The following is an 18,490-nucleotide window of genomic DNA, read 5'->3' as shown; positions in this document are numbered from 1 at the left end:
ACAAGATTGCAAAAATTAAAAACATAGGGAAAAGGAAAAGATAAACAAAACCAGGATCATAAAATAAAACCAGGAGTGAGGCTAATAAAAGTATTCCATCATGACTTCCATAGTTACTTGAGGTGGCCCTGAGAATTGTCTATAAACTCTCAGGCACCATTAAAAGTTGTTTTATTTGTGACAGACAGGGAGAAGATGACATTGTGAAAGTAGTACCACTGGGGTTTATTCTAAAAATCACCCAAGACAGAGGTTGGATTGTGAACCTTTAAAAGATATGTCTATCCAGAATCCAAATATGACCATATGTGGGAAAGATCTTTGGAAATGTGATTAAGTGAAGGATCTTGAGATGAAATCATCCTGAATTATGTGGACCATAAATCCATTGACAATTGTTCACTTAAGAGAAAAGAATGGAAGAAGACACACAGAGGAGAATGCTATCTGAAGACAGAGGGCAGAGGTTGAAGTGATACATCTGCAAGACAAAGAGCACTGATGACAGCCAGTAGTGACCAGAAACTAGGAAAGAGGCAGAGAACAGATTCTCTATCAAGGCCTTCAGGAGGAAAGAACTTTGCTTTCACCTTTATTTCAAACTTCTGGCCCACAGAAATGTGAGAGAATACATTTATGGTATTTTAAAAGCCTCCCAGTGTGTGCCAATTTGTTATAGCATCCATCAGAAACTCATACCCCTAGACATCATATTCTGGGGTGTTATGGTTTGCATTGCAAGTTCTAACAAAAACTCGTGTGTTGAAGGCTTGGTCACCAGACAGTGGTACTATTGGGAGGTAGTGAAATCTTCAAAAGATAATGTCTCGTGGAAGGAAGTTAGTTCATTAGGGGCATGCTCTTGATAGAGACATTGAAACCCTGGCCCCTTCTTCCTTTTCCTCTCTCTATCCACCTTCCCCTCTTCTCTGCTTCCTGGATTCCATGAGGTGAGCTGCTCCACTCCATGCTCTATGCCATAGTGCTTTGCCTCACACAGGCCCCAAAACAATGGTACCAGCCAACCATAAACCAAAACCTCTGAAACTGTAAGCCAAAATAAATTCTGCCTCCTTTTAAGCTGATTTTCTTAGAGGACAGCTGATGGTCATCACCAATTTTTGCCTGTTTTCTACTTTCCATAAGAGTGTGGATGCTAAGAATGTTAACTGTGAGTCCCTATGTGACTACATGATCCTAAAAATCATGGCAAAGAGGTGCCACTATATTCTGCTTAGTGAGCAAAAAATTAAATACTTCATTTCATCTTATATTATCATATTTTTTTAAAAAATGCCATATTGACAATGTAGTAAGATAGGGATGTGGAGAATTGAATCTATTATAAAGCTATTACTTCTAACAAGTCAATTTGGAAATTCTATTCGGGCTGCGCACACACACACACACACACACACACACACACACACACACACACATATACACACACGCACACACATATAATGCATATATTGTTGTGTAAGTATGTACTTAAAGACTATTCCAAGATAAAGGCTTATCTGGGTTTATTGCATAATTGTTGAATCTTTTGGATCATAGCTGTGTTAGGCAGCTTTTCATCACTGTGACCAAAAATACCTGATAAGAACAACTTAGAGGAAAAAAGATTTATTTTGGTTTAGTTTCAGAGGATGCAGTCCATAGTCAATTAGCTCCAAGGCAGAAACATCATGGAAGGGCATGGTGGAGGAAAGCTGCTCAATTCTCGGCAGCTGGGAAACAGAGACAGAGGAAAGGGCCAGAGACAGATATAATCCCCAAGGTTATGCTCCCCCAGTGACCTACTTCCCCCAGCCATGCCCCACCAGCTTCCAATTACCACCCAGTAGTCCATTCAAACTATTACTCCATCAGACATATTAATTCACTGATGAAGTCAGAACTCTCACAATCCAGTCTTTTCACCTCTGAACAAAGTTGCATTCTCTAACACATGAGCTTTTGCGGGGACATCCCAGATCCAAACCATAACAATGATTCTGGGAGATGAATAATTTCACATATTTTATATAAAGAATAGAGTCTAGTCTTCATCTAGTCCTTCAATAATGTTAGACATTGAATGCTATATGTGTATAGTATGTATTTATGTGACTATTGAGGCATATAAAACATTTATTAATAAACAGCACATGTCCAAGTTTCCCTGCCTCCTTCTAAAAACAACCCAATTCAAAATAAAATTAAAAAGGCAGAGTTGTTAACTAGGAAATAATTGATTATATAAAAGTCTTGCATTTTTCTCAACATGCTCAACATTTAATTTTTTGTTGTTGGCAAATTGTAAACACATAGGGAGAAAGTATTTGTTATAAATTCTACCAGTGGGTGAATATAAAAAGATATTGCTACATGAAATTTGTATTTTTATGGTTTTTCTAGCACTACCTTAATTAGAGATTCATGGACTGCCAATCTGCAGGAAGCTTTTCTATTTATTTTCTTCTTTGATACCTAGAAGTGGGTTAATAAATCCTTTTATGGCCTTTCAATCTACATCATGAAAGAAGTCAGCTGCTGCAGGTGCGTGCCATGCCATGAGGTCTGTGATTGTTCTATGATACTCCAAATTCCCATTTCTGCTTCCATCACCATGGCCCTATCCTTCCTGCAGTTGTCCTTCCCCAGAGCAATGAATCAAAGAATCAACATCAACTGTTTTTTTAAGCCAAATTCACAACCTTTGATGTTGGGCTGTTCTTGGCCTTAACAATATTTCTCCTACTTTATAGCTGAGAAATCTGGTGCCTGGGTTCTTCTGGCTCTTCTCTTAGGTTGAAAATATTGACACTGGTTCCTGAGAAAACTTGTCAACACTCTCAGAAAATTCAGGTTGCACTTTGTGAACTGAATGAAATAAAAGGTTACCCCTTCTTCTAGTCACTAATTCCATAATACGATTACCACTATTTTGGAATAATGTTTGAATGCTAGGAAATGTGCTAAATGTTTTACTGTCGTGATCTTGTTTAATCCTCACAATGACTCAGTGGACTGTCCCCACTTCACAGAAGAGGGAAATGGAGTTTAGAGAAGTCTGGGCAAGGAGAGAGCTAACTAGCAGCAGGGAAAGCCTCCTGATCTGGGTCTTTCTTGCTTTGAAGCCTACAGTCCAGCTGCTACAACACGTTGCTTTCCCCAAGGAGCCAATGCAAGCAACACCTGAAACCCAGGATCTGCTTTTTCTTTTCCACTTGTATCATCCAGCTGTACTACTGAGCACATGTATCTTGCTCTGTGAATGAACTGCAGATCAGAGGTCTTGTCATGATACACCTGTAACCAGAAGGGATCAGAAAAGTGTTGCCACTGAGTCTGATATTGTCAAGCATCATCGGTGAATAAACGTTTCCACACAGCTTTGTAATTAATGTCTACACATTCTTAAAGACTTCTTTACATTCTATTTGGGCAGATGATGCCTATTTCTTCAAACTCCTTGGCCTGGCTTTGCTTGTTTATTTAGGATATTTTCCTTTCATTATGGAAATCCTTTAGACAGACCACACTGCATAGCTATAGGTTGGCATTTGACACCATGTAAGATTCTGCCAACAGGGGGATTTTCTCACATACAAGGTATCTTAATCCCAAGCATTAGTCTTTCTTTGCACATTTGTGAAAGCTGACTGATAGTGAAAGCAAAAATGAAGCCTTCATTTCCTCTATAAATATTTGTTCAGTGACCTCTGACTGTTGGCCAGTCCGCCTGCCAACACCCCATTAGAAGTTGTCCCTTTTACAATCAACTACTATTATTTGATAACCTCTTGGGGTTAAGACTACAGATGCAAGATCTTGGAGCTCCTGATGGGGATACTTCATAGCCCAAGTATGTTTTTCCTTGAAAATGACATCACCACAGGGATGCATTTTTCAAATAATTTGGCCATCATGCTATGAAAGCTTCCTTAAGAAATATATTAGCACTCAGCACCTCAAACAACTTTCAAAATCCAGGGATGAAATACAAATTTACTAATTAATTAGGCTTCAATGATCTCGGTGTGGAAAGGGACAAGGATAGACCAAGAATAGTTATTACAAAGACAATATTATACGACTTTTGTATCAAATTCTAATGTTACAAAAACTCACAGTAAATAGTTTTTCCTTGAATAACAGTTTTTATACTTCTAATTTGGAGCATATAGATGATTTAAGTTACATGAAAACCTACTCCCAAATAGAACAGTCAAATAGCATGGGTTAAGAGTTTCAACCCCAAGTTTTCTTCTGTGTTATTACTTTCTAGATAAATTTCAGCTCTATAACTACTTCCTCTTGTACCAATAAGAGACTGGGCTAAGGATAAAAGTCCCCTTTAAAGGTTGGAAATTGATTCCTATGATAGAAGTAATATCTCTGGCAGGTGAATTTCTTAAATTCTAGTTTGCTGGGCAAAATGCTTCTGTATATGTATGCATTCCAATGTGAAGTTTTCTTCCAATGTGTATAGTTGGAAAAATATATTAAATATTCATTAGGATCAACTTCATACCAAATCTGGGTATAAACTCTCATGCATAATGTACTCCCTACATAATGGTAGGAATAACAATTATTAAATAGATCACATTTATTGAGGAGTTACTATGTGCCAAGCAAGCTGTGTTATAAGCACTTTACAGATAATTTCTCATTTGAGTTTTCACAACAATTTCATAAGATAAGTAATATGCACTGTGCAGATAAAAAAAAATCAGAGGCTCAAAGAGATAAAGAAGCCAAAGACATGCAGCAAATAGGAAATGGAGCCAGAATTCAAATCCAGATTTCAAAGTCAAATCTCTTGCCACTATGTTACACAACCTCGTTCATGCTCCTCGGGAGCACAATAAGAGAGGCAAACACAGAAACTAACTCGAAAACGGCATAAAGTGGATGTACAAAGGAAGTAGGTGTGCATCTTCTGGGTGCCGGGGCACAATTGTAAAACTGATGCTAAGGCTGACGCATGGCGGGGTGTGTAGCATTCTTAGATGAGCTGAAGGAGGATATTTCAAATAAGGGGAACATGGTGAATGCAAATGTGGATGTACAAGCTACAACGGGTCAGTGACTTCTGGGATGTGAGGCATTACACAAGGGAAGCTGGCTAAGAGGGCACGAATCAAAGAGAGGAAAATCTCAGATCCTATACCAAAGAGTGAAAGATTCTCTCAACTCTATGAGCCTCTGAAGAACTTCATTTAGAACATTTATCTGACCTGAATTTTATTTTAGAAAACAAACCTAATGTATGTGTGAGATTGGATTTAAGGAGGGTCCAGGGCTGGAGGTAGGACAATAGCTAGGATGCGATGAACCTATTCAGGCACAGGATAGGGAATCCTTAACTTAGCAGTGCTAACAGGAATGAAAAAATTAGGGAAATTGTTTGTGCTTGGATCATGCTTTAGTTTGGATCTAGAATGTCTCCCAAAGCCTTGTGTGTTAAAGTCTTGATCACCAGCTTACTACTATAGGAAGGTGGTGGGAGCTTTTAGAGGTAAGGCCCAGTGGGAGGTCTTTGGGTCACAGGAGGCAGGCCCTGGAAGAGGACTGTGAAGCAGCGGTCTGTGTTTGTGTGTGTGTGCGCCTCTCCCTCTCTCTCTCTCTCTCTCTCTCTCTCTCTCTCTCTCTCTCTCTCTCTCTCTTTCCCTCTCCCTAACCCATCTTGTTTCAGCCATGAGGTTAAAAGCTTGGCTCTGCTATGCTGTTATGATATGGGTCTAAAATTTCCTGCCCCGCCCCCCCCAAAAAAGCATCGGGCAACACATGAAGTGTTCACAGATGGAAAGGTTGGATTATGACAGCTGTGACCTCAACAGCAGATTAATCATTTGATGGGTTAATGATTTAAATGGACTTCTGGGTGATAAGGATTAGGTAAGTGGGGTAAGGTGAGGGGAAGTAAGTTACTGATGTGAGTTGAAGAGCTTTCCTCTGCCACATCCTTCCACCATGATGCACTTCCTCATCTCAGGCCCAGAGCAATGGACTTGGCCAATCATAGACTGAAACCTCTGAAACCTTGGGCCCCAAATAGACTTCTTCCTCTAAGTGGCTGTAGACACACATCTTGGTCACATTGAGAAAAGATGACTAACACACATACTCCCTGCATGAGGTGCTGCCTTGCCACAGACCCAAAAGTAATGGGGCCAACTTACCATGGACTGAAGCCTCTAAAACTGTAAGCCAAAATAAACCGGCACTCTTTATAAGTTTATTATCTTAAGTATTTATTATAGTGACAGAAAGCTGAGACAGACAAGTTTGGATGTGAGGATAAGGGAGAGGGCAAGGATGTGACAGAGTCTCGGGCTGCCGGTTTGAGAGTAACTAAATAGTTTGCTCATTTCTATGAAAGGCCAGAGAGAGAGAGAGAGAGAGAGAGAGAGAGAGAGCAGTATCCTGGCAGCAAGAAGACTCTGAGGTTCTGCTTCGAACTCATCTCTTCGCTTCCCACTCTTGATCCATCCCTCTTTCCTCTGAGCCTTCACCTTACCTTGTGATGTAATTTTTTTGACTCTTCACCTTATTATGCAATTATTATACCTGCAAATATAGTCACTGGACTATGGTAGCATATTTGGCATTCAATAACTTGTTAAATAAATGAGCAACATTACCATTCTTTTCCATGAATGGGTCATTGAGCACTCAAAGGAAACTCCCTCCTTGTGGTGCTCAACCATTTGCCCCTGTTCTGTTTGCAAAATATTTAGAATAAAACAAAATACAAAAGATGTTATGGGCTCAAAAACTGCTTTTAACATTGGTCTGAGTCTAGACTGATATTTTTCATTTTACAATTTCCATTCTTTTCAAATGTTTCATATTCAATATAATAGCTATGTACTTCATTTTACTACTTCTGAACTCTGGGTATATTCCAGTATGGAATTGTACTTAAATTAGTATACTTAAATTATGATACTCTGCTAGTCTGACCCATACAGAACACAATGTGGCCATTACTTCTGAAAAGGGGTAAAAACAAAATTATTTTAATAATTAATCCAGAATTAATTTTTAACTCTCTTTTAATTTTATTTATTTATTTATTTATTTATTTATTTATTTATTTATTATGTGGGGCTGAGGATTGAACCCAGTGCCTCACCTGTGCTAAGCATGTGTTCTACCACTAAGCCACAACCCCAGCCCCTAATCCAGAACTAATTTTAATGAAAAAAACTACATGTAGGAAATTAAATCAGTACAACAAAGCATAAGTGGCATTGTTGGGATTCAAACTCGAGAAGTCTGCCTACAAAGTCTGTGAGCTTAACTATTATGTAGTGATCCATACTCTGTTGGCTTAGAAGCAAGTGTCCAAAAAAGTCTTGCATAGTATCTGACGTTAGGACAATAACTAAATCACCCTAGGAGATGAGATGAGCTTGAGGAGGAAACATGGTAGAATGAAGCCCTGGATTCTGATCCTTTTCTAATCCTCACCAGCCGCATCCTCGGCTAAGTTTCCTGATCCTTCTATGGCTCAGTTTCCTTACCTATTAGTAGGGAAGTATTTAATACATTTATATTTAATATAGTAGAGTATACTAGACCATTTATATAATGTAATTATAGATGTAGTGAGCTGATATCTTACATATTATTGGTTTTATTTTCCTATTTTGGACATGTGTTTCACATTATTTTATTTTTTTCTCATCCCCTTATAGGTTAATCAAATTTGTACTTATTATACCATTTTAGTTGTTGTTAGTTGCTAGTTTATTATTCCATTCCATTGCTAGTTGCATTTGTATTTTGTTTTCCTTTAGTGGTTACCCTAGAGTTTACGGCATGACATATTGGAGTCTAAAACAAATTTTGACCTTTACAACTGCCTAAAGTCTTAGATCTTTCAAAATTAGTTTATCCCTTAGCTTTCTTCTTATTATTTTGTTATATGTTTTAGTTGTACCCATATTTGAAACTTCAAAAGAAATTATTATCACTGCTTTTACCTCCAATAATTCTATAACCACATATATATTTATCAGTAATATTTGTTTCCACCCTTTCTGAGATTTTTTTCCTTTTCACTTCTGTTTTTCTATTTATCCATCTGAAATAATTTTCTTTTGCCTGAAGAAGTTCCTTGAATATTCCCTGTAGGAGACCTACAGGTGATTAATATCCTTGGTTGTTGTTTTTACAGAAACATTTTTATTTCACTTTCACCTTTGAAGAATATTTTCCCTTTTTTCCATTTGGTTCTTTAAAGAGATTTACTCTCTTTTCTTCTCCCTTTGAAGAGATTACCCCATTTTCTTCTGATTTCCATCATTTCCTTTGAGAAATCGGAAGAAAGTCATTTCAGTCTCTTTGAACTCAATTTGTTTTTAATTTCTTTTTTCAATGATTATAGAATTTTCTTTATGTATTTAATTTTAGAAGTTTGAAAGCTGTGGGCCTGCATATGGCTATCCATGCATTTATACAGCTTGGAGATTGCTGAACTTTCTTCAATGTGAAAATTTTGGTTTTAGACCATGCTAAACCATTACCTCTGACATTCTCCATCTCCTCTCCTTCATTTATGCATATATTTGAGTGTTTCCCACTTTCTCTGATGCAATATGTTTTCCATTGTTCTTTTTCCTGTGCTTCAGTTTGTATACTTTTGTTGACCTAACTTTCAGGCCACTAATCTCTTTCATCCGTTGTGACCAATCTGTTGCTAAACCCATCCCATGAGATTTTAATTTTGTTTGTAATTGGCATCTCTGCTCTGAGCAGTCCTTTACTCTCTAGAATTTTAGTTCATATTTACTGTGCACAGTTTTTACATTATGTCCTTAGAACATATGTATACTCTATCTTTGTCTCTGTTGTTACAGTGGGAGAATGGATCTCCCATAACCTATTTTATGTTATTTACTGAAAGTATAAGTCTCTTGAGAGACCATTCTTTATAAGTGGACAAAATGGATGCATGGTGACTAATCCAGTGTTCAATAATATTTGCTGATGATCTTTGCATCTATAAGGAATATATTTTACTGTGGGTAATAGAAAACCTGATTGTAGAGGCTTAAAGAAACAAAAGTTTCTCTTACTCACTTAAAAAATAACTCTAGTATTAGGCAATTATTAAAATTGTTTAAGTGCTCAGTGGTGTTAGTGTTGATGTCTGAAATTCTCTTTTCCTTTCCTGAATGCATCTCATCTCAAGGTCATCAGATGGCTACAACTATTTTCATGTTCAAAGCAACATGAAGGTTGAAGGAAAGGACTTGGTAGTCAACTGTGCTTTTGTTTTTTTAATCAAGAATACCATATCTGGCCAAAACCCCTCACCTAAAACTGGATTTTAATTTTTTGACAAGGCTGCATCATATAGCCACCACCATTAATAAGAGGATGGGAATTTAGTACTTGTCCATATAGAAGTTGAGTAAATGGCAGGCAAAGTCATCTGTGCAAAGAAAAACAGGTGCAAAGAACAATAGGTAAGGACATATATCAGGCTTTCAGAAACAAGATCAGAAAGCCAGCTAAATATATTTCACACAATAAGTGATTTATTACTTCACATAAGGTGTCTCGAGAAAGGTTAGAATGGTAAATTTCCACAAAATCATCAAGGATCCATATTATTTTAATCTTGCTCTCTTGTCATTCTCAACAGTTACAATTTCCACTCTTGATCATAAGTTGAATGTAGCAGTTCCAGGCATCACATCTTTGTATAACAAACCCTGGAGGTAATAATAGAATCCCAAGAGCCCCCAGTAAACTTTCTCCCAGTCAATGGAGACACTAATGGTCGGAATAAAAATCATCCCAGATTAGTATCATATGAGTAATGTCAATGATTGGACTACATCAATCATTTCAAAAAGATAATGAATTAACCACAATGTTTAATCCTCCAAGACCTTGGGAGGGGCCCTGCCTTCCAAAAGATATATCTGCTATGGGGTCAATAAAATATATTTAGTGTTCTTTAGTAAGAAAGAATGGGAGACTGGCTACTACATTCTACAGTGTTGGCTACAGACAGCAGAAGACACTCCGAAAATTAAAATAATTCAGTATGTTTGGAGTACAAAGGACAAGTTGGGAGTGAAGTAAGTGGAAAATCAGAGACAGGCCAGACCATGACCTGGTCTTCAAAGTCATTGGACTGAATTTACATGTCCTCCCGAAGTCAATGGGGAGCCATCAACCATTTTAAGTAGGGAAATGAGACAGTCTCAATTTGGAAACTGTGTAGCTTTATTTAAGGAGAAAGGACAGATGGGACAAGATTGAACACAGGAGAGTATAATGAATATGAAGCACGGCTATAAAATAATGTGACTTTTGTAAATGATGATTTCTAACAATGACCTAAATTAACTCCTGAGACCGTCACAACAAACTGGTGAGGGAACTGAGACTCAGAGAGGTTGAATAACCTTCCCAAAGTTAAAAAGCCAATGGCAAGGCTGGCTCTGTAGCTCAATGATAGAGCATGTGCCTACCATGCTCAAGGTCCTGGGTTCAATCCCTAGTACTGGGAGGGGAAAAAAATTGCAAGTACAAATGGCAGAGTTGGGGTTAGGACTCAGGAAGTATGCTTCAGAATCTGTGAGCTTAACCATGATGTTGGAACCTCTACTGGTCTCACCAAGAAGTCTCTGATAAGTCTTGCCTAGTACCTGACTTAAGGCCAATGACTAAATCCCCCCAGGAGATGAGATAAACTTGAGGAGGAAGCATGGTAGAGTGAAGCTCTGGGTTCTAATCCTTTTCTAATCCTCACCAGCTGTAGCCTTGGCTAAGTTCCCTGCTTCCTGTGAGTCTCAGTTTCCTCACTTATATAATAAGAAAAAATCATTTCAACTTTGAAAAGTTTTGATAATTGAATTAAGTGAAAAAAATGTTTGTAAAGTTTTCAGCACATTAAAAAAAAAAAACCTCCAAATTATTCAACCACTTTCTTGCCCTTTGTCAAATAGGGATGTCATGGTTAAGGAGACATTCCAGTTATTTGATATTCTAGAAGTCAAGTGGTAATATGTGATTGCTAAAAAGGAACACAGAAGACCAGTTTAGAGCAGGGATTCTAAATCTGAGGGTGTATGAATTTTTTGAGGGGGAAAACAATCACTTCTTGGGTTTTACTAACCCCTAACTGAAATTTAGGCTGTGCTTTAATCTTGACCATAGACAACAAATCTGGGTGGCACTAGTTACCTGTGCCTCTGGCCACTCACAGAAATTGGATATTTTCACATCACATTTCAGTTATTGCAGACATTCTGAAATGTTTTTTCACACTTATCACGACTTTGAAATTACATTAGCTATTAGATCTATCACTGAATCCTGTTACTTATTGTACCCATCCTGTATACACAAACATTTCTGTCTCTCAATAGTTTTTGGTTCTGTCTCATAAATTTAAAAATGTTTTGATAACCCAGTTTCAATAAAATTTTTTTCTTTTGTAATTCTATGTGTTTTTTTGGAGGCATCTTAAAATACATTATTTCCAGAAGTCCAGTTCATGACACAAAACAGAGATCCTCAGCAGAGGGACGAGGGCAATGCCAATCCCCTCACTCAATTGCACTAGGAATTTTGGAGAGAAAAGCTCAGGGCTCTCCTGTCTGTGACCCTGGGTACAGCTGGGGCAGGATGCATTTGACCTGGGCCTGGCAGCTTCTAAAACTTTTTCCTGAGCATTCTTGTAAAACAGCAACCACATTGCCACATGTGCCTGGAATTTGATTTCTAGGCCAAGTGTCAACTTTTCCGTTCTAAGACTCCCTCAGGTTTTGGCCCAGGTTCTCAGGCTGTCAAGGCCCAGCCCTTTCAATACCTCGACCACCTGCCAGAGAGAATGGATTCATGGAATTTTGGATGCCACTTCTGAGTCACGTCCTCAGCCACAGGCTTCCACCTGCAACCTCCGGAGGCTTGGACTGCAAGATGCCAATCCCCTCCTGGTCAGGGCAGCATGTCCTCCTTCCTGATGGGTCAAGAGCCTTTACAAAAATAGGCCAATTTCCTCCTCTTTGCTCTAAAGAGTCATTTTCTTTTCAAAGAGTGAGTCTGAGTTTTTTCCAATCTTATCTAGAAATCTCAGTTTCCCCAAAGCTCCTTTTTATTTTTTTTCTCCTTCTAACCCAACAACAAATTTTACCACAGGAAATGGTAGGGAGAAAGTCTTATGAAACGAGAGGATATTATTATAAGAGGAGCCCTTGCAGTGACTTTTCTAAATTAACAGGTTGCTAATGTTTTCAGGCAGCAGGAGAGCTACTGTTCAGGGGCTGGTGAGAACAATTCTCCTTGTAAAAGGAAATCTACTTTTTCCAAACTGCTCCTTCTCTAAAAGTGAAGTGATACCATTGAAACCTGGATGTTGCATGGGAGAGGCCCCTACTGAAAAACCCCTTTCCTTAACCTTGTGACCAGGACCTGAAATTTTATAGAGATTTACCTATTATTAAAATATCTAATGTTTCCATATACAACATTGTTCAATTAACTATCTCCCCTGATATTATTTATCTGATCCTTTTGATTTAATTACCAGCTGACCATCAATACACTGAGAGAAAAGCACTATCATTAGATCCAGTAAAGAGAGGTTCAGAGTCCACAATAAATGAGAGAAAGAAATCAAAGCAGGACTCTGGAGGAAACTGGCCATTTTTGAAGGGCTTAGATAAGGGAACAGGTAGAAATGAAAAGGATCATTTGGGTCCTAGAAAAATATGGGACGCAGGCAATGAAAAAATATTTATTGAATGAACCACCGGAAATTGGAAAAATAAAACCATCGCACCATCTTTTCATTTTTATGTCCATAACACCATCCAACCTCCAACTGAGGAGGAGCCGGGTCTTGGCTACAACTCAAGAGACTTTCAGAGTTGGTCATTTCAGTGCTTTTCTAATCTTTGGGTAACTAAGGGACCATCCATTAGTAGGTAACTAATTCAGCAAGCAGTCTACTTTAATGGCTTCCACACCAAGAGCAGCACAATTTAAAAGTAGGAGGGTATAAAAATTAAATTTAAAACTAGTTAGGGGCGGGAATGAAGCAAACAAAATAGCATTGCCTTTCACAATAACGTAAAGTATTATTTTCATTGCAGACAGACTTATAAATTATAAGGCAGTTGGGAAACTATTCCTCTGTTTGTTTAGAGTCTATTTCCCTTAAGAATTAAAATCTGTCCATCAGAAGTTAGCTTATGCAAGTTTTTCAACATGGCAAGTTAAGTAGCTCAAAATAGTGTATGCATGGCCAGATGGATGGATGGATGAGAAAAAATGAAGGACAGTGTAAATTAACCGAATGTGTACTAGAATATAGTATAATACTGGGATTTACCAGCTTTCTTTCATCACAGTTTAAATGCAGATTATAAATATGAGGAATTATCTTTGTATTTTAGAATTAGTAGACAAAAATAAAGTTTCAGCTTTTCCTCTTTTGACTAATCTTATTATTGGCTTTTACTACCCCAATTATCCCAACGTGTTTTAGTGGAAGATATGGCTTAATACAATACCAAGTGGTTTCAATCGAAGCTGAATTTATAGTTTAGATAAGTAGACCAAATGTTTAAATCTTCATGACGTAAACAAATAAAAACAAAAATCTTCCAGGGCATCTGTGTTGAATACTGTAAAGAACGCCAAAGAGAAAATATTTTAAACTAACTTAATTGCATTTTAATGTGTCCCACATTCCCACCTAGATGGGCTTATCAACTTCATGTCTGCAAAGGAAAAGAGGAAGTATAGTTTTAGCCAATGTGTGTCAAATAAATCCAGACAATCAAACCAAATAATCACTTTGGGAACTGAATGAATTATCCAGTTGTCCTAAATTGATTGTGTTAACCTCCTACTTGATAAATCTAAATTTCTTTTTGCCCATTAGAATAATGGTTAATGCAGATTTAAATAAACAATGTAAAAGTTCAAAAGTTACAATATGCAGTAAAAATATCACTTCATTAGCAACTCCTACAGACCTTCAGTTAAGAACTAGACAACAATAGTTCCTGTCAAACATTTTTGGTTGTTAACAATTAGGAATTGGAAGTTTTGTTTTCCATGGCCTGATAGTTCTGCAAATTGAAATAATTTATAATTTCTCTTTCCATTGGATAAGTTATAACTTCCGTTTTTGAAAAAAAGCAACAAAAAATGGAGAACAAAGACTTTCTGAATGTGATGTTCAATGTCCTGCCAATTATATTGCACATTATTGTTCAAAATGCATTTCACAGTGCTTTATGCTAACTTAATGTGATTTCATATGGTGTTTTACTTGCTTCTATGATTCTCCAAGATTTATGAATAACCTAACGCATTCTTATTAGACAACTTAATTTAACAAATTTAAAGGGGGGCTGGTTTTCTGTAAATTCTTATAAAACATTAATACCATTTATAACATTTCATCCCTACTATTTAAGACTTTGGGAACAGAAAACATATATAGAGGAATTACAAAGCTTATATTCTAATGCAATATCTATAAAAGTGGTAAAATATGATTCAATGCAAGGACAGCTTCATCATACCATTTTATGATCTTAATAAAATTAGAATAATTAGAATATGATGAACTCAAAAATGGCTTATACCTCATTTTTTTAATATTTAGCCTGGTATCTTAATATGGATCAAGGTGTTCAGAGTGGTGAATTTGTCATTAATTTCTCCAATACCCGAGTGGAGTCAAGTCTTGTTATATCCATTTTTTGATAAGCAAACTGAGTCACATTGTACTAAAATGTCTTGTTAGGAGTACTACAACAGTTCAGTATCAAATCTAGTAATAGACTTTGCAAGTAACTAGAAGTGGGCTCATTGAAAAATGACATTTTTGATTTTATGTTCTGAGTGTTCTAGTAAAAGAACATTTCCAATTCAATCAAAAAATATTTGGCTGCAGTACTTGTATGAGGTCAGGGTTGACTTGTGAGTCCCAGCAATTTGACAGTCACTCCTCATTTATTCTGCTGGTGGCCCAGGTGCAAGCTATTCTTACAGGTGCCACAGAGAAGGGGAAGAAGAAATCAGTAGTCTCATTCCACTGACACATCCATTTTCCTCCTCCAATTCTGTAGAATTTGTAAAGTCTTAGCCAAAATAAATTTTCTACTCTTTCATTTTAGTGTAGGAAAGAATGAAGAGAAATCCTAATTATTATTAGCCTTTTAAAGAAACTCTGTATGCAAAGGACATTGATATCTTTCATGCAGTGATTTTAAGGAGATGAAGTATAATTTTGTCATCTACCAGGCAGACACCTGTGTAGTTTTCAATCTGTCTTTTTGAATAGAATGGAAAATACAGTGAAAAATTCTTTAGGGGACCATGCAGATCATAATTTTATTTCACAGGGAAGCAGGAAATGAGAAATAGAAGCTGGGACTTGGGTTCCATACCACCACTCACCTTTATGACCCTAGAATATGTCATTTCAGTTGTTTAGGATCCAACGCTGATTTGTAAGTGAAGGTGATATAGGAATAACCTGAGGCCTGTCATCTCTGAAACTCTATTGGTACCTAGTTTAATTTGTTTTTATTCTCATCACTGTGTTTGTGGACTCTAAAGACAAAGAGACATTTCTGTCACAGCCTGAATGCCTTTACGGGAACTGCTTATTTCTATATTTGGAAGCACTCTGGGAGAAAGAATAAATTAGAAGTTTTAGGCTAGAACAAGGAATTTTTGATAACTTAAGTCATACCTTTGAAGACTTCTTTGAGAAGAAGCAAATATAAAAATGTAATAATAATAGGAATGCTATCATTAGAACAATTGTTCTAATTTTATAATTCATGGAATTACAAAAATCTTTAGTCACAAACATTTTTAAAGCCACATTTTGGAGCATTACTCTGTCTCTTTGGACCTACATTACAACTTTGTGTGTGTGTGTGTGTGTGTGTGTGTGTGTGTGTGTTTAATCTTCATCTTATTTCCCCCTGGTATTATTCTCTTTCTCTTCTTCCATCACCTTTTCCCCCTCAAATAGAAAAGCAGATAATTGTTTTGTATTTCTATTATTGTTGCAATTTATTTTTAATAGATTTATAGGTTTCCTAATGTTCAGTTAAAAGTAAAATAATCCAAATTTTCTTTAAAAAAAACCTGAACTTGCATTGCTCTTTACATATGTGGTTCTTGATTGTTTGCAGGTGTATTCTTCACCCTGTTTGACTGTTCTGGTTGAATTTCTCTGGACTCCCACACCCCTGAAACACATCAGATTTCACTGTGGAAACAAATGAGTAGTAATGAAGGTTCTTGTTGGATCCAAAATTGCTCCAAACAACCAGGCTGTGGTATCTTGTTTCCCTCAGAATTTAAGGAAAATGAATAAAATTGCTTTACTATTACACCAAGCAAACTGGAGCTTTAAGCATGCCGTGATTCCGTTATGCCTGACAAACAGCTAATACCAAACCAATTTCACTGGAAAATTCAGTATTTTAGCAAAACAGATTCATCTAAATGTGGCCTGAAACTACAAAGGAACCGAAAAACCAAGAAACAGCCCCTTTTAGCTGAGAAATACAGATGCCTTTGCTTTTTTGTTGGCAAGGGCAATAGTTTTTGCCGTTAGACATTTTCTTTTCAAGAAACAGCTGTCCAGTTTGGACCTGTCATTTCTGTGACTATGATTAGTTAGAGATGTTAGAAATAGCAAAGTTACTCAGAGAAGTGTAGCCTACCAAGGCAGGAAGCCCATAACCCAACTGCAAGTATTTTTTTGGGTGGGGGGGGGCGGTGGAGGGATTACTTAATGGAAATTAAGATAATAATTTTCCTTCTGTGAGTGATTGTTTTGATATTTTCCTTTTCTGATTAAAAGTCTAGTATAATTAGTAACTATTTTTAGACATACCATTATTTACAATGACATTCATGGCTTACATTTAATGATAAACAGTTCATATTTGCTTCATTTTGTATTTTATAAAACCATTCTATGCCTTGTATAATGTTTTATTTTATCCTATCTGGTAGATAGTGAGAGTGTGTTTATTCTAACTCAATGTACCATTGTTACCCCAGGAGTAATCACATCTCCATATATTTAGTGGTCCCCCCTGCACTGATTGTGTTCTGAACACTGTGATGATTATCATGGATACATGAAAATAAATACTGCTTATTGCATTAAATTGTTTCAACTGCTAGTATTTGTTTCTTGAGGACAGGGATCATTCCTTTTATTTCTTATTTAGGTCCAGTCCCTAAATGATAATACAGTAGATTCTCAACAATTGCCCATTGATCATTTGCTTCAACTGAGTTGAGTCTAAGAAAAGCTGACACAGAATAACTATCAAGCTAAATCCCTAGGAAGTACCAACCTGGCTCTTAGCTTTATACTTCCTGATCCATTAGCCACTTACTTTGTTGTATAACTTACCTGAATTTATTATCAGAATCCTCATTTTAGGATTAATTAATAAACTGTGGCACATTTGTCACATCTGAAAACCTAGCTTCTGCATTCCAAAAGGGCAGAAATGGATGGACAGACTTGGTGTGAGAGGAAAAAAAAGCAAATCCTTAAAAAGAAAATCAGAAATATACAAGATCAATGTTTGTTCCAAATATGTATGTACATATGCATATAAACATTCACTTAAACTGCTGGTAGTCTTTCAATATCTTTGCTCCTAACTTAGAAGGAAAACAAACCAACTGGAATTACTGAAATTAGATCAAAAAGGGAATTTAAAATGAGAGTATGTGGAGACTTAGTTTCAGTTCAGACATAAAAATAACGTGGAAATTGTCATTCCCACACTTACAATAAAAGAAGCCTGTAAAAGCAAACAAACAACAAACAAAATCTCATTGACTTTCTTAGACTCGTCAGAGGTAGGTTAACAGAGCAAATTACCCCTCAAAGTCTGGAGAGAGAAGCACCTTTATGAAAACAGAGGACTGGGCATTTGCTTACGTGGAACAGATGCCTCTGAAACATTAAACTTGAAATTTTTATGAATTGCTGAACTAGTATGAAATAACATCAGAGGGAGAAGCTCTTGGAGCCACCACACTGAGCAGTCTCTGGGCTCTGGCAGGGTGAGGAAAGAGAAACCACTTAAACGTTTCTCCCTTAGGTTTAATCTTCAAAGACGACATCGCCAGAGGTCCACATTGAAATCCCATCACAGCGTGGGCTGAGAGACTGTGTCCCACATCATCCTACTTCACTTAAGAAAATGACAAAAAAGTCATGGAGAATATAAACAGAAAAGACTGGAGAATATCCACTGTGGCAGGGAAAGGGATTAGGGATGGAAGGCAGAAATCTCTATTTTTAGGGGTCATTTTATTAAGAAATAGGCTCACTATGCACCTCCAAGGACAGATAATCAGATTAGAGAATGTGTTCCTGCCAAAACACATATCCTACCATCACTCTAATAACCACCTAGTAATAATAGCAACAGAATGCCATGGAAGACAGATTCTT

General features: G+C 36.9%; 1 long non-coding RNA gene across 1 annotated transcript in view; it reads left to right on the top strand.

The window, feature by feature from the left end:
* The window catches only part of LOC144369227 (uncharacterized), a 162,828-nt gene extending 145,648 nt beyond the window's left edge, over positions 1-17,180 (top strand). Inside the window, exon 2 of the long non-coding RNA XR_013428707.1 lies at positions 16,191-17,180. This is a non-coding gene — a long non-coding RNA (uncharacterized LOC144369227). The remainder of the gene's footprint in view (positions 1-16,190) is intronic.
* Positions 17,181-18,490: the final 1,310 nt, after the last annotated feature.

The sequence above is a fragment of the Ictidomys tridecemlineatus genome, chromosome 12 (genome assembly GCF_052094955.1).
Source record: "Ictidomys tridecemlineatus isolate mIctTri1 chromosome 12, mIctTri1.hap1, whole genome shotgun sequence".
Classification (NCBI taxonomy): domain Eukaryota; kingdom Metazoa; phylum Chordata; class Mammalia; order Rodentia; family Sciuridae; genus Ictidomys; species Ictidomys tridecemlineatus.
This window is presented reverse-complemented; position numbering and strand designations above follow the sequence as displayed.